Consider the following 15,121-nt stretch of genomic DNA (forward strand, 5'->3'; position numbering starts at 1 on the left):
ATACAGTCTAGAATAAACAAACTTCTTATAAATGAAAATTTTATTTTCCCTTTAATTAGGGTAATAATTGACATCAACTGGAGAGAAAGAAAATTATTAATATCGTCTAAATAAAAAAAATGTAGTGTTATTTATGTAGTCTAAAATTTGTGTTAAAATATTTATATGGTCTAAAATTTAAAAATTTGCATGATTCAAAATGATAAATAGATATGGCATGAAATAATGAAGTTCGCCTAAAGAATGAAATTTAATTATAAAGATAATCTCAATTCAGATTATTTACTTTTAATTTGAAATTTAAAAATAAATTTTAATTCTGAAATTGCATAGAATGAATTGGTATTGATAATGTGAATGTTTCTGAGGCTGAAAGTAATGAAATTGTTTTCACGAACATATTATTTCCATAAGAATGAAAGTATTTGTACAAAAGTAATTCTAAATATTTACTTTTTATATTTCAACTATTTAATTTATAATTTTTGGGTTCATTGAAATCATATGAATCAGTGGCATTTACTAAAAATTCCTGCTCTCCATTTGAATGTATTTAAGATTTTTTATTGTTTTCAACAAAGTGAAAGGACTATAAATTAACAAACGCCTATTAAAAATAAAGTAAAATCATTCTAATATATTCATATTTTTCATCGTATAAGCTCGAGTTTAAACAGCAAGTAATATTTTTTGTTAATTATTTTTCATATTGCCCAAAATGTTTTTAGGATTATACACACTGCGTGATTTTTACATACAAAATTGCCAGAAAAGATGTTCGAAACATTTCACATATTCTTAATATTAATAAAAAGGATTTCTTTGAGTCGAGAGAAATTCATAATTCCACATAAAGTGACTAGAATCTTAGCAGGCAAAGAACACTCACCACTAACAATCAATGAATTATGACCCATCAATTAAGAATGTGCGTGCGTCTGAAAGTAGAAATATTTCATATACCTCTGTATAACTGTGTTAAGACTTTTTAACATAAGAGATAACATTTCTGATCAATGATCAAAGACTGTGCCTTTAGGGGCATTAGATTCAACAAATATTTTTAAGCATATTTAGAAAACTGCAGACTAATTTATATGGGTAATTAATAGACTTGAAGAGAAAATTCAAAATATGGAAATTTTTTGTATTAAGAAACAAATAATATGTAATTTTACACAGAATAATAAACTCTATCAAAAAAAGGATTATTTTTTTAAAGTATGGTGTAGTTTTTATTTTAGATACCATATGCGTATGCAGATTTTATTTGAAATATTTTCTTGGAGTAAAATAAAAATGAAATATTTATCATTAATATTATTTTGAAAGCAAGATGAGAATTTTCTGTGTATAAAAAAAAAGTAGAAAAATTCTAGCAAAAAACTTCGTGGATTTTGGATCGTGTTGCAGATAAGAGTAAATGTGAATTACTTTTAGTTGCCTAGGTAAAAAAAAAAAAAAACTTTGTGCGAAAATGTTTTTTTTTCCTATTTAGAATATCCAGAGGAATGCCTTTTAGTGATTTTACAAATGGCAAAATTTTGGTACATAAAATGTATTTCTAAGTTGTAAATGAAATTGCTCGTATACGCCAAGTCAACCCGAATATGATTTCCAAATTTCTTTAAAGCCAAGATATTCGCGGAAAAGAAAAGTTAGGAAGATAGAAAGAATTAAAGCGTCTTGATGAAGGAAAAATATCATTGTTTTAAACAGGCTAATTTAAAGGCAGCTGTTTCAAAGTCTTGAATTCAAATAATTTTTACATGTCAAAACAAAAGATTTCTAACTACATATAAAGAGCAAATATTCCCAGTTTCATAACGAAAAGCATTTCTTAAAATGGTCAAGAATGCACACTGAGAAATGTGTCCTGGTCAACAACTACATGCCTTAACCATTAAATGCATAGTGATGTAAATCTGCATCGTATGTTTAAAATATCATCTCTCTCTTTATGTAGCAACCTTTGCATAGTGTTTGTTTTAATTTTACCAAAACTATTTTATAGTTTCCAAAAGAAACTAGAAATTTTGACAGTTTATTTCTTTGTGACAATTTTTATTGTTGGTGCTCTATTTGAGTACAATTTCATTTCGGCGGGTGTTACGAATTACGATTATTTATATAAAAAGTAATAAAAACATATAGGAAAAATTGTTTTTGGATAGAAACAAGATAAGTGTAAGGAATAATATTTACATTTTTGAATATACGGTTAAATCTATGCAAAAAAATTTAGTGTTTTTGTAATGTAACCATGCATCAATGTGCAAAATTTGCTTCTACGTAAATTCACAAAACATTCTTATACTTTGCCGTCTATGGATGTACGAAAAAGCAGCCCTATATTTTCAAGCAGTTTGAGGTGTAAAATTGCACTATGTAAGGTACGACGTAGTGTTTATGTAGCAAATGCAATGTTTAAATGCTAAAAATAATTCTCATGAATTTTCATGTTTTGTAATGTAATGAGATACTATTTATGTTTGAAATATTACTTTATTGTACCCAGTAGATTTGCAGAATTTGTGGAGTGATTGTTCACAATGATGTAGAAATACATCAATATGTTTTTAAAAAATTAAATTGTTTTTTTTTCCCATTACCTACACCCATTTTCAGGTTGACTTCAAATTTTATTTATAAAATAAAAATTCTTACATTCAAGGGTTAAACGTTCAAACTGTTTCCTGCCATATTCTCGAATTAGAAACGGCAGGTCCATGATTACTAACACTTTTGAGATTGTCTAAAAAAAATGAAGATTAATTTACTCTACAAGTGGGAGGATCTGTATTATTTTACTCTACCTTGCAGCTATATACAAACGGAGAACGAGTTGTCTTTCTGAGTGGCAGGCAGAAACATGCTGACTACATTCAAGTGTTGAAACTGAATTTTTCCTTATAACCCAGACAAAGAACTCCAGTAACATTTTCCACACTAAAAATTCGTTCATTGCTAATAATTTACGGGTTTTTCCATGGGCAATTAAAAGTTCTGATCTTAGGACAGTGGAAAATATATGGGCAATGCTGGTTCATTGATAACACGTGAAATACGAATACTTCCTGGAGCTTCAAGAACACCGAAAAGTGTATGAAGTGAGATTCCCATTCCCTATCGAGGAGAGTTTTCAAAGTAATAAGAGTTAATGGGAAGAAATTTCCCTTAACCCTTATACTTTACCCTTTATTTTTATTTACAATAGTATTGTCTTTCCAGTTTTACAGATGAAAAAAAATTCATCCTCATGTAATTCATTTAATTCCAGTACAAATAATTTTTTTATGAAATAAAATTATCCTTATTCTATGAAGCATATGCCTTTCACAGAGATTATATACATATAGATTCTCGCAAAATAAAAATGATTCTAAAATTCTAAGTTCAGTAATAATCGGAAAATTATAAAGACTGTTTAAAATTTGTTCAGAAGCATTCGTTTTCAGACACTATATTTAGATTTTATTATTTGATAAAATAAACATTTTCTTTTATTACTAGCTGGTACCGGCCCGTTGCTGCCGTAGAATAATTGATTTTGAAAATATCGTTTGAAATTTAAAATGGCTATCTTGTTTTATTAGGAATGATAGAAAGAATATTTTCTTGTCGACAATGAATACGTTCAATGAAATTGAATGACATATAAAGGAGAAGTATAAATAATATTTATTCTATTTTTTTACTTCATTATTCAAATAGACAATATTTTTTATTTTTCTGTCTTCAGCAAAAAATAAATTTCGTGGCTTTGACTCGTGAGTATCCAACATACAATTGGCCTTGTGAAAAACATGGATTTTCTGGGTTCAAAGCAATAAGTTGGCAAAGTTTTGTCGCAATCGGATGAATGGTACGGCAGCGTATAAAATACGAACAAACTTCATTTTTATATATTAGATTATAATATATACTGGATCTTATAATTTACTTAACTTAGCGATCTATAAAGCAATCCATATTAAAATATCTCATTATTAAGGAGAATAATTGCTAGTAAAGGAATATTAATTTTAATGATGCTATTTTTAATGTATGGATTGTTTATAGATTTTTTTCATTATGTGGATATCGTTTGTATTCATTCTTTATTTTGATATTTAAATCAGATCTTTCATTATAAGATGCGATATAAGTAATTGACTTGTAAATTTAATTCAATGATATGACAATTCATTTCTTAACTTTGGAAAAACTTTTCAAATAGTATTTTATGAAACATTAAACAACTTTCGAGCTCCTGAGATATTACTAAATGTATTCAAAAGCAGAGAAATTCAATTTTTGATACTACATCAAAGAAATATTGCTTAAATAGTTCTTAATTTTTATAATTAGTTCTTTCAATATATAATTTTTTTAATATGCTTCCAGTTGCTTCGAATTATAATTTAGAAGCAGATTTTCTGCAAAAGAATTTGAATTAATTTTTGCAATGCTAAAAATGTTTAAATTACGGAGAAAAAGAGAAAGAAAATCACTCAGTTTTCAGTTGCAAAATGCATTCTGAAGAAGTATTAGAATGTCAAATTTTCAGAAGCTATTTTCAGAAAAGCTTATTTTTAGAAATGCATTTTAACACATTCTCAAAGCTCAAAGTGTATAGAATAAGTTCCTTTAATTTAAATTTCCTGCAATAAGTCGACAGAAAACGGAAGGTTCAGAATTGTAAATATTTCTTCTCTTTAATTTAATAAGTGATTTTATAATTTATCTACAATTTTTTACATAACATGCATGTCAGCTATTATACACCGCACAACAAATCTCAATACAAAGTAAAATGTTTTTATATAGAAAATTCCGCATTAATTATAATTAATATCCCAAATTTATTAAATTCTTCAAGAGCAACCTTGTCACAAAAAGCTAAACTAAAAAGCGTTTCAATATTTCTGTAAGCTGTCTTCAGAAAATTAGGATAAAATTTTTAAATTAAACACATAAATTCATTATATTTAAACTGTTTTTTTGGTTAATTGTTTTTTAACTTAATTGGAGCTCTTTTTTTCTAAAAAAAAATTACTTGTGCACAGATATTCTTGATTTTTAAAAAAATTCACATGAACATTTCATGTAAGGATCTAACCAAAATTATTTTTACAATTAATTCGTTCTGAATGCTTTTTGTCACGACTCGCATACTAGGTATGTAACCCCTTTTAGGCTTATTTTCGAAAACAAAGATCTAAGTGCTTACATTTTCTTTTCAATTTCGAAATGAAAGCCAGTAATTGAACTCATCTCGCTGGTGGTTGCCGGTAAATTGAGTTTTCTATTTGTGCAGAAAGTTCAAATAAATACTTCTAAATGAGCTGCATGCAAATTTATCCTTCATAACTATTCATCGTTAATGTACAAATGGATACATCTCTCAAAATATTAATTTTATTCATAAAATATACAATTATCTGCAATAAAATGAAAAGAAAATTCTAGGCATATTAAGTGGCACGCAACTTAAAAATACTTCAAATGGAATTTCAGCCAAATAATTTCTGATTCCAGTGAATTTGATTCACATCCGTAATTCTGGATTTAAGATTTTGTCATAGTCATGAAATTTCATTTTTAAAGAAATGTTCGAGACAATAAACAATTTATTTGTTGAAATGGACTGAATATACTGAATGTTAAGATAATGAAATATACATGTTACCGGCAAAGTTGGAAATCCGACATTCTATAAAATGCCAAATGACAAACCGGCAAAATATGAAATGCATATCCGATTACTCTACTTTGCTTTTTATATCTACTTATAATAAAGATGAACGTGTGTGTATGTTGGCGCTTTACAGGTTAGGCCGTTTTGGTCTAGAGCTACTAAACATGGCACAAGCACACACATGTATATAATTTGGCTGGTGGTAATGTGCACTTCCGAGCAATCTTTAAAATTTAAATTAAATTTAAATTAATTTTAGGTTTTTTTACAACTTTCGAAAACCATTAAAGCACAAATTTTTACAGCATCATAAAATTTAGAAAATTATCTAAAAAGATAATTTAAATAATAAAAGATAATACAGAAAATAATGAGTTATTAAAAAATAATACTCTTTATTTGCTGTAAAATTTTTTCAATCTTGAATCAATTAAAAAATGGTTTAAGTATATTTTTCAATAATATATTTCAACTAAAACAAAAGTAAAATTTAATCTGTTCGAGCTAGTTATCCTTGCATGAAAAAATTAGTTTTTATTAGTGCATTATCAGCATGCTCACAAAAGCTGAAATTAAAATATTAAGTCACACTGCAAACTAAATCTAGAAAAATTTAATTTTTAGCACGTGTCTGTACGACATAATTAAATATGAAGCATGATTTTTTTATAGAAAAATAAATACAAGAAAAAGGTTTTTGTCTTTTAAACTATCTATATTATTAAAAAAATCCGTGATATTTTATGCAAACATGATTATATATATACACACACGGGATATCCATTCTAATCGGGACTCAACAGCTAATTTCTGAACAGTTAGTAATAGGCATACACATCTAAGGAGAAAAACGCGCTAAATGATTGAAATAATTATATTCTATGTAGTGTGAGCCAATAAATATTCTGATGAATTAGAGTTTTAAATTTATCTACAGATTCATGGTGTTATGCGTCTTACTTAATATACTCGAAACACTTATACAAAGAAGCTCCACTTTTTTCGATAAAAATTGATCTGAGTTATAAAAATCTGCAAATCACTATTTTATAAAAATGCTTGATTTTAGACAAGGCCATTGACGGCTTTGAGTAAAATACATGTCTCATCCTCTAGAGTTTCTTCAAAGATGATTGTATTAAAATAATGAATCTGTTGATTGTCCAAAAATTATATTCAAAGCTATTTGTCACATAAGATTGAAACAATTTTTTATTTAAAAGCTGGGATGTCAAAAATGATTCATAGGATCGAAAAACTGTACAAAATTTATAATTCATAATTTTTTTCAAAAGTTCGTTTATGGATTGAAATTAATTAAATATCATTATTTTCGTTATTTAAATCTTTTTGAAACTACAACAAAAAACTGAATTTTATGATAAATCAGATAAATTTTTATCGAATAATATTTTAAAATATTGTATAAGTCATAAAAAGTATTCTTTAGCATGCGTAAGACTTGAATACCGAATGATTCTCTTATCAGTATAAATATTTTTAAAATAAATGTTTGGTTTCCTCAAAAAAGGTGTTCTATCAATTGAAGTTTAATCGCTTCCGTTTCAAGTTAAAGTTCAAATTTTAGGGACCATGGTAGAAAATTAGGGGAATTTATAGTACAGTGAACAGAATAATGTAGGATTTCTATAATATGAGTTATATGACTATTGGAATTTGAAGCTTTAAAACATTTTGTTGAAGAAGCTGTTAAAACCAAGTTTCATAAAATATTAAATTTTTCCACAATGAATTCCGGTTAAGCGATTGTTTACAAAAAGCTGCGATTAAATCGCCAAAAGATGCTTAATAAAGTATAATTCGGAATAAAATTATTTTCTTTCTTGGTGCAACAAGTAGGTTTATATTTTATTTCGCTTTCTTAAATGAGAAAGGCATAAATTTAAATTTGTACAAATAGTACTTTATACGTATTTTGTATAAAAGTGTGTTAATGGCATCATTTTTTCAAAATTATATTTTTATGTTTGGGGCATGAACGTCTTTTAAATAATATCCTTATCATGACTCCCCCCCCCATATTTTACCAAAGTAAATTTGATGTTCTATAGAATCCATACGTATTGTATACAAAAGCTAGGAGATATGTAATAATTATCATATTTCATACTTTGCCTAAAAAGCTAGGCATTCTATAAAATATTTGGATATTCTACAGAATGCGAGTGATTCGTACATTGCTGGTAATATGCACAGATATGAATCATCGCTTAACAGATAATACCACTCATCTCAATTTTCCAAATTTTACAAGAAGACATTGTCTTTCGCAACCAATAATCAATAAGATAATTTTTTTCTTGCATTTAGTATAAATATGAAACCTCACATAATGTACCAAAAAAAAAAAAATTGCCATATTCGTTACTGGTAATGAAAAATTCAGGGTTTGTATAATTTGGAAAAATGGAAATAGGTAATATTGTTTAAGGGACGAAATTTTCTCCTTACTGATGTTTCAATATTTAAATCATACAAAATTTATATTGAAAAGGAAATGCGATACTAAGAGGAAATATCATTTCGAAAAGATGAATTCTAGAAAGTTGTGTTAATATTGCATTTTCATAAATTCGACTTCAGAAAAATTTTTTTGTTAAATTAAATAGGATAATTATACTCTATCAATAAAATTCAAATACTGAGTTTTAGAAATCTACCCCGTAATCTTTTATAAATGATTTACAATTTTAAAATTCGAACATTATAACCCCGGAATTTCATGAAGTTTTTTATTTTAGAAAAAATAACCATAGAATCAATTTTTTGCCCTGTTGAATAGTTTATTATGATCTTTTTTATAACGGAACAAAAATTCATTCGCTTTAGGTTAACAAATGAAATGCTGGCATGAAAATAATATAATCGCAATAGTATAATTATAATAGTATAATTATGGCAATAGTATAATTATTATTTTTTAAGTTTGTGAGAATACAGCAAAAGCTCTTAATAAGATCAAAGTTAGAATATTATCTTATAAAGTTTTTGAATAATTTAAAGACTTTTAATAATAGATAAAATATAATACAAGTTTAAAAATATTTTATAAGTTTTCTTAATGTAAAATTCTAAATCAAAACTAACTTACTTTTGATGTCATATATTTCCTTTTCCACTGAATAATTTGAAATTCACACAAAGATTTATACGTCGTTGCAAAACTTTTAAAAGTACTTTTTTTTCATTAAAAACTATTACATAGAGAGCAAATATGATCGTTTAATGTAGCTTCCAAAGATCTTTTTACATTCAACGATTCATTTGAATAAACTACAAGGAAATCTCAAAACTCATCTCTAAGAAGATCTCTACTTGAAGTGAATTGTTTAAAATATTAACGCATTCTTTGTAGTATAAGAGTTCCAGTGTACCAATATTTTGAATTCACTTTTTGTTATTAAAAATGTTTCTTTTTATTCAGCTAGTGTACCCAAACATAAGAAATGCGAATTGATAAAAACGGATAGGAAACTGACATTTCTCCCTATTTTAGTCTTTAAAATGGATGAATCTGAGATTAATAATAGTGAAAAATATTTAACAGAAATGCTTTATAGAGATAATAATAAACCTGTGAATAATAGAAAGAATATGAAGAAGTCTGTAAATAATAAATCGGTCATTATTATCGAATTTTTAATATAAATTACTATGCTTTATAGGACATACGAATATTGTATGAAATAAAGAAGGAAATATATGTAAGAAAAAAAGCACATCGCTGAATATTTCCATCTGCTGAATGAATTATAGCTACTCTACTGACATTTGATATTCGCATGACTTAATTTTGAAGTATTATTTATTGCTTTTCTATCGATTGAAAGAAAACGTCTGAAGGACAATATTGCCTTTCGTCATATTTTTGTACATATATATCTTACTGCAAATTAAATTTAAGGAAACGCGACTTGAAAAATCAGGTAAGAAATATTTTGATAAAAAATGATAAAAAACGCTTTCTACAAATAAGTATCAAAATATAATGTTTAGACTAAATGATTTATTCCAAATTTAACTATAGTAAAATGAATAGTTACAATTGAAGTCCAAATATATATTTCTTGAAGTACACCACTTATATAAGTAGTATAGAAAGGAACCAGTAACACAATTCATTACGTTCATTTGCAAATAAAGTCTGCATTTTTAGCGTAATGGATATTTTCTACTGAAAATTCAAATTTGATTGTAGGTACTATTATATACCTGAAATTACAATATTTTTTCAATCTTAATACTGAAGCTTCGAAAGCAGAAACTTCATCGAAAATCCATGCTTTTAAAATAAAACTAACTTAGAAGAAAGTTAAAAGATTTCGCGAAGGAAGATTGATATCGTTTATTAACACTTTTCATTTTTCAAATAAAATTTGTGATAGTAGAAAAATCAAATGCGACGTATCCGATTTAAAGATGGATTTTTATTCATTCTGTGCGTAATCACTCCATTGATGGATCGCCATTTTTATTATGATGGATATCTCAAGAAAAACTTACTACAGATAGTTGCCGCGAAAAAAAAAAAAAAAACTTGAGACTGCTATTATAATCTGTTTTATTTAGTTCACTTTTTCATGAAAACTAACTGAGATATGTCACGGTTAAGAGAAATTTTCTTTTTTATGATATTCTTCCTGGGAGAATTTTAATGACAAATTTGAAAACGGCTGGGCATTCCTTTAAGACAAATATTTCGTTGATTCCTTCGATGGGGAAGAAAACTTATATTCGAGTGTATCATAATTAAAAAAAAAATGGAAATTTTCAGGCTGAAGAATTTTTCTCAACTGAGATAATTTTATTTTCTTAAGGTATCTGACAGGCTTGACTACCCAAAACTGTCAGCATAAGTGACATGGAAATTGCTTTCCAATAATTTTCTCGGGTTTTTACGGAGATCGCTTTACTTTCGCGTCAAATTCTGTTCTTGTAATTATATTCTATGATGCATCTATTTTATGTTGGTACACTTTAATTTATCAGTTTTTCGAGCTCCAGAAAATAGCTTGATAGAGGATGTACGATTGTATTCAGAGACCCTTCTTTGGAGAAAAGAAAATTAGAGCTGTAATGATAAAAGGCTTTGATATTTCTTAATTTTTATGTTCGCAATTGGATGGTGGTTGTTTGAACTTGTTTGGCATGGAGTGCGTTATCATTTTAAATCATTCGACCCATATGTCTTCATAATATTCATGTTAAAAGTGTCTTGTTACTGTAACCAAAATAAAAGGATTATTTTAAATACTTAAGTATAAAATGAACATTTTGAAGTAAGTGGTTGTTATTAAGTTCTTGATTCTGATTGTTTTGGTTATTATGAACCTCCTTCAAGTATTCCATGATTCTGCAGATTCCGAGGATTTCAAATTGGAACTATTGTTCAGAATACTGAATACACTGGAGAAATAAATAAATGACTGTATCCACTTTTTTTCAAGATGAGGTCACATGTACGTAATTAAGGAAAATGTAGTAATTATAGAAAAAGGTCAAAGGGAGTTGCTGAAAGATTAAAAGTACTGAATATTTTTTTTACTTTATCAATGCGTATTGTTTTATAATTCAAAGAATAACACTTTAAAACAAAGAATAAAACTATCAAACATAAACAAAGAATAAACATATTTAAAATATTTCAAAATTGCTATTGTTTTATTTCTAACAGATAGTACCCGGCCCATTACTGCCGTAGAAGAAATAATTTTGGAAATATCGTTTGAAATTTGAAATAGCAATCTTGTTTAATTAAAAATGACAGAAAGAATGATTTATTTTCTTGTCGACAATGAATACATTCAATGAAATGGAATGATATATAAGAGAGAAGTATAAATAACATTTATTTTTTAAGTATAAATCATATTTTTTTTATCTGGTGTATCTTAGGATAGACAATATTTTTTGTTTTTCCGTCTTCAGCAAAAACAAATTTTGTAGCTCTCCGACTCGTGAGCATCCAACATACAACTGGTCATATGGAAAACTTTGATTTTATAGGTTAAAACCAATAAATTGGCAAAGTTTTATCGCCTTCGGATGAATGGTACGGCAGCGAATAAAATAGGAATAAACAAAAATTCATTTTTATATATTAGATTAAGAAGAAAGTTCCAAGTCCCGATATTGGTTTAGAAAGACATCATAATTTTCAGGCGATTGATCAGAAAAAAAAATTTCCGTAAAAAAACTAAAACACATAATTCAACTCTTAAAGCAAATTATTATCTATATGGGAGGGTATTTCAATTTTTTTTGTCGAATAAAGAAAAGAGAAATTTGAATTCAAGATTCTCTGTGGACTGGCAAATAAGGTACTGCAAACTATAGTTTCAAATTCCTGTTTAATATATTTTTTAATGAATGCTCAATCTTATAGAAGCTGGTAAAAAGGCAGTCTTATCATTCGATTTTCACATATTCACAAGACGGCGGAGAACCGTTTTCTCTTCGCCGTTCAAAGGCAATGTTTCGATATTTTTTAAAGATTAAATGAGAAATACGGTATTTGATTTATGGATAGTTCAATAATTAGAAAAAATATTCCGAAAAATACCCGAATTTGAAATATTTTCCATCTAAAATGTTATTTTATCTTATGTTCCTGCATCAGATAAAAGTCACATAATGAATCAAGTATCATTTACTTAGTCTTTCCACTTTTAATATTGTTTCAAATCTGACGGGACCTTTCTCAGATGTACAAAGATATTGCAAAATATTGTATGAGTTTTTCAATATTCGTATAAAATAATGTAATGTTACATAACATCGAATAATATTTTACTACTTGGGATAAATCAAAAAAGAAAAATATTTTGCTTTAATGCTGTAGTAATTACATTTGGAAAAATAAGAAATAAAATACATTTGATTCAAAAACAAATGCAAAAAGGAGTTTAATAAAGAAATCAAATCAAATTCTTACCTCAGCTTTTCGATGTCTTGGAACTTGGAATCCCCCCCTTTTTGCGTGTTTTGAAGTATCGGATGGGAATACAGAGTGAGAACGGGATAGAAAATTTGGGGTTTGAAGGCTTTCACCCCTTCCTGATCCTTTGAAAGGGCCAATGACATGTTCCCAGGACTTTAACCCTGTTCTTGCGTTCCCTCGCTCTCTTTCCGTTCTACCCCTTTTCCCGTATTTCCGCCTATACAGGTAAAAGGGGAAACTAGAAGTTTAAAATTAAAGCTAACTTTAATGAAAAGGTATCTGAAGAGCGGTTTGTATGGAGTTCATGAACTTCTAAAAAGTTAGTGAACTCTTGAGTCTGTCAAGTCGTTTTTTTTCAGATGGGCGTCGAAATAAGGTTTCTATGTAGATGCTGAAGAATTTCGCTTTATATTGTGTTCTCTATAATTCGTTCATCTGTTTCGAGAACTTCAGAAATAAAGATGGCATTTAAAGAAAAAAAAAAGAAAAAAACTGGAAAAACAATGACAAATTTCTTGTCTGAATGATTTAAAAAAAATCCTATGTTTGTTCAAAAAAATTTGAGTTTTTTGAAAAATGATTGATGTAAATTTCAAAAAGTTATGGAACGATCAGGATTAAAAACACAATATTACATCTTAAAAAGTTAAAAAATTTTCGATCTGAAGTTTCTTAATTCTACCTGGAAAAAATCGTTAAATAATTTTTGCCAACGATCAGATTTTTGATAAAAAGGGAAAGTAATGCATAATAGTTGTATAAGCTGCTATTATCTGTAAAATAACCGCATCTCTTCATGAGGCAACAAAATCCATAAGAGAGATCGCCTTATGAGGGCCTTAGAAAGGGTTAACCCTTTCTAGGGCCGTGGTAAGTATGCTTTCCACCAAATTTATCAATCTTTGTATGAAACTATGTAGGTTGGCATACGTTCTGACAATTTTTTTTAGTGAGTCAGAAACTTAGATGCTTCAGTTCTTTATCTCAGGCAAAATGATGTCTTGATTTATTACTTAATTATTAATTAACCAAATTAATTAATCAAACTAAGTTTATCTAATAAGCTAAAAACTCTTATACAGGCAATTAAATAGGCATTGATTTGAATGTTGCAAATATGTTTCATGTCTGTTAAAAAGTTTGTATTACAGAATAAAAGTTATACACCTCCAACTTTGCTATGTTGACTTGGTTAAGTTAAGATAAACATTTTGCTTGAATGATCTGTGTATAAATAATAACATAAAAATAGAGCCTCTGCTGATATAAAAATCCTCCGATTTCTGCCATATTAGTATTTTCTAAAAGCTACTCGTTGGCAATATTGACTGCAGTTTCACATGAAATTGACAGGAAACTAGTTTTATAGATAGTAACATGCAAGTGTAATCGCTCATGTTACTTTGGTAGAAGTCCAAATCTTACGTAAGATTTGTACATTTTTATTAGAATGATCACAAAATGTATTTCAATATTATATGAAATGAGATAATCATCTAAAAATACCACAAAAACTACTACTAATGGAATTTTCAATGACAAAAACTGAATCTTGATTTAAACTTCATTGCAAAAATAAAATAATAATAATAATAATAATAATAAAAAATAAAAACTCATTTTCAATGCGCTAAGTAAATAAAGGACAGGGGCGAAACAGAATCCTCAGAAAATGAAATTGATTTAACCCTTTCTATGGCCGTTGGAAGTATGCTTCCCACCAAATTTATCAGTCTTTGTATGAAATTATGTAGGTTGGCATAAATTCTGACAAATTTTTTAGAAAGACAGAAACTTAGATGCTTCAGTTCTTTATCTTACACAAAATGATGTGTCTTGATTTGTTACTTAATTATTAATGAACCAAATAAATTAATTAATCAAATTAAATTTATCTAATAAGCTGAACGTATCCCTTTTCTTATTCTAATTTCAAGCCTAAAAATATTTTAACATAATATGACTAGAAAAAAATGGTCCTTTAAAGAGTTAAGTTGAAAATTCTTGTGAATGCGATACTCCAATAAATGTCGATTAATCAGCAAGCAGCTGATAGCTTAAACTTAACTTTATTTACTTAAAATTTAAGTTATTAAAATATTTTTTTCATTGGGAGTCAAAGTAATAGAAAAGCCGCAGTGACATGGTGATGAAGTCTCAACTTTGAGATAGTTGGTCAAAAACGTATTTCATTTAACCCTTATCGTGGCAAGATTGCTTTTTGACGGTTATTTTTCATAACTGATTTAAAATTATGACAGATAAACTACTGTTTTTATTTTTGAAGTATAAATAAACGCCTAGAAATGTCACGTGTTTAATAAAATAAAGTTACAAATTATTTTATAGTGCTAGCATATTTTTATAAAGTTGTATGTATAGTATACTATACAAAATGAACATAAGGGTTAAGATAGACATGTCAGTGGGTCTGTTTTATGCTATATCTGCCGATGTCAAAAGTCCTTTAGCTGGTATAG

The sequence above is a fragment of the Argiope bruennichi genome, chromosome X2 (genome assembly GCF_947563725.1).
Source record: "Argiope bruennichi chromosome X2, qqArgBrue1.1, whole genome shotgun sequence".
NCBI lineage: Eukaryota > Metazoa > Arthropoda > Arachnida > Araneae > Araneidae > Argiope > Argiope bruennichi.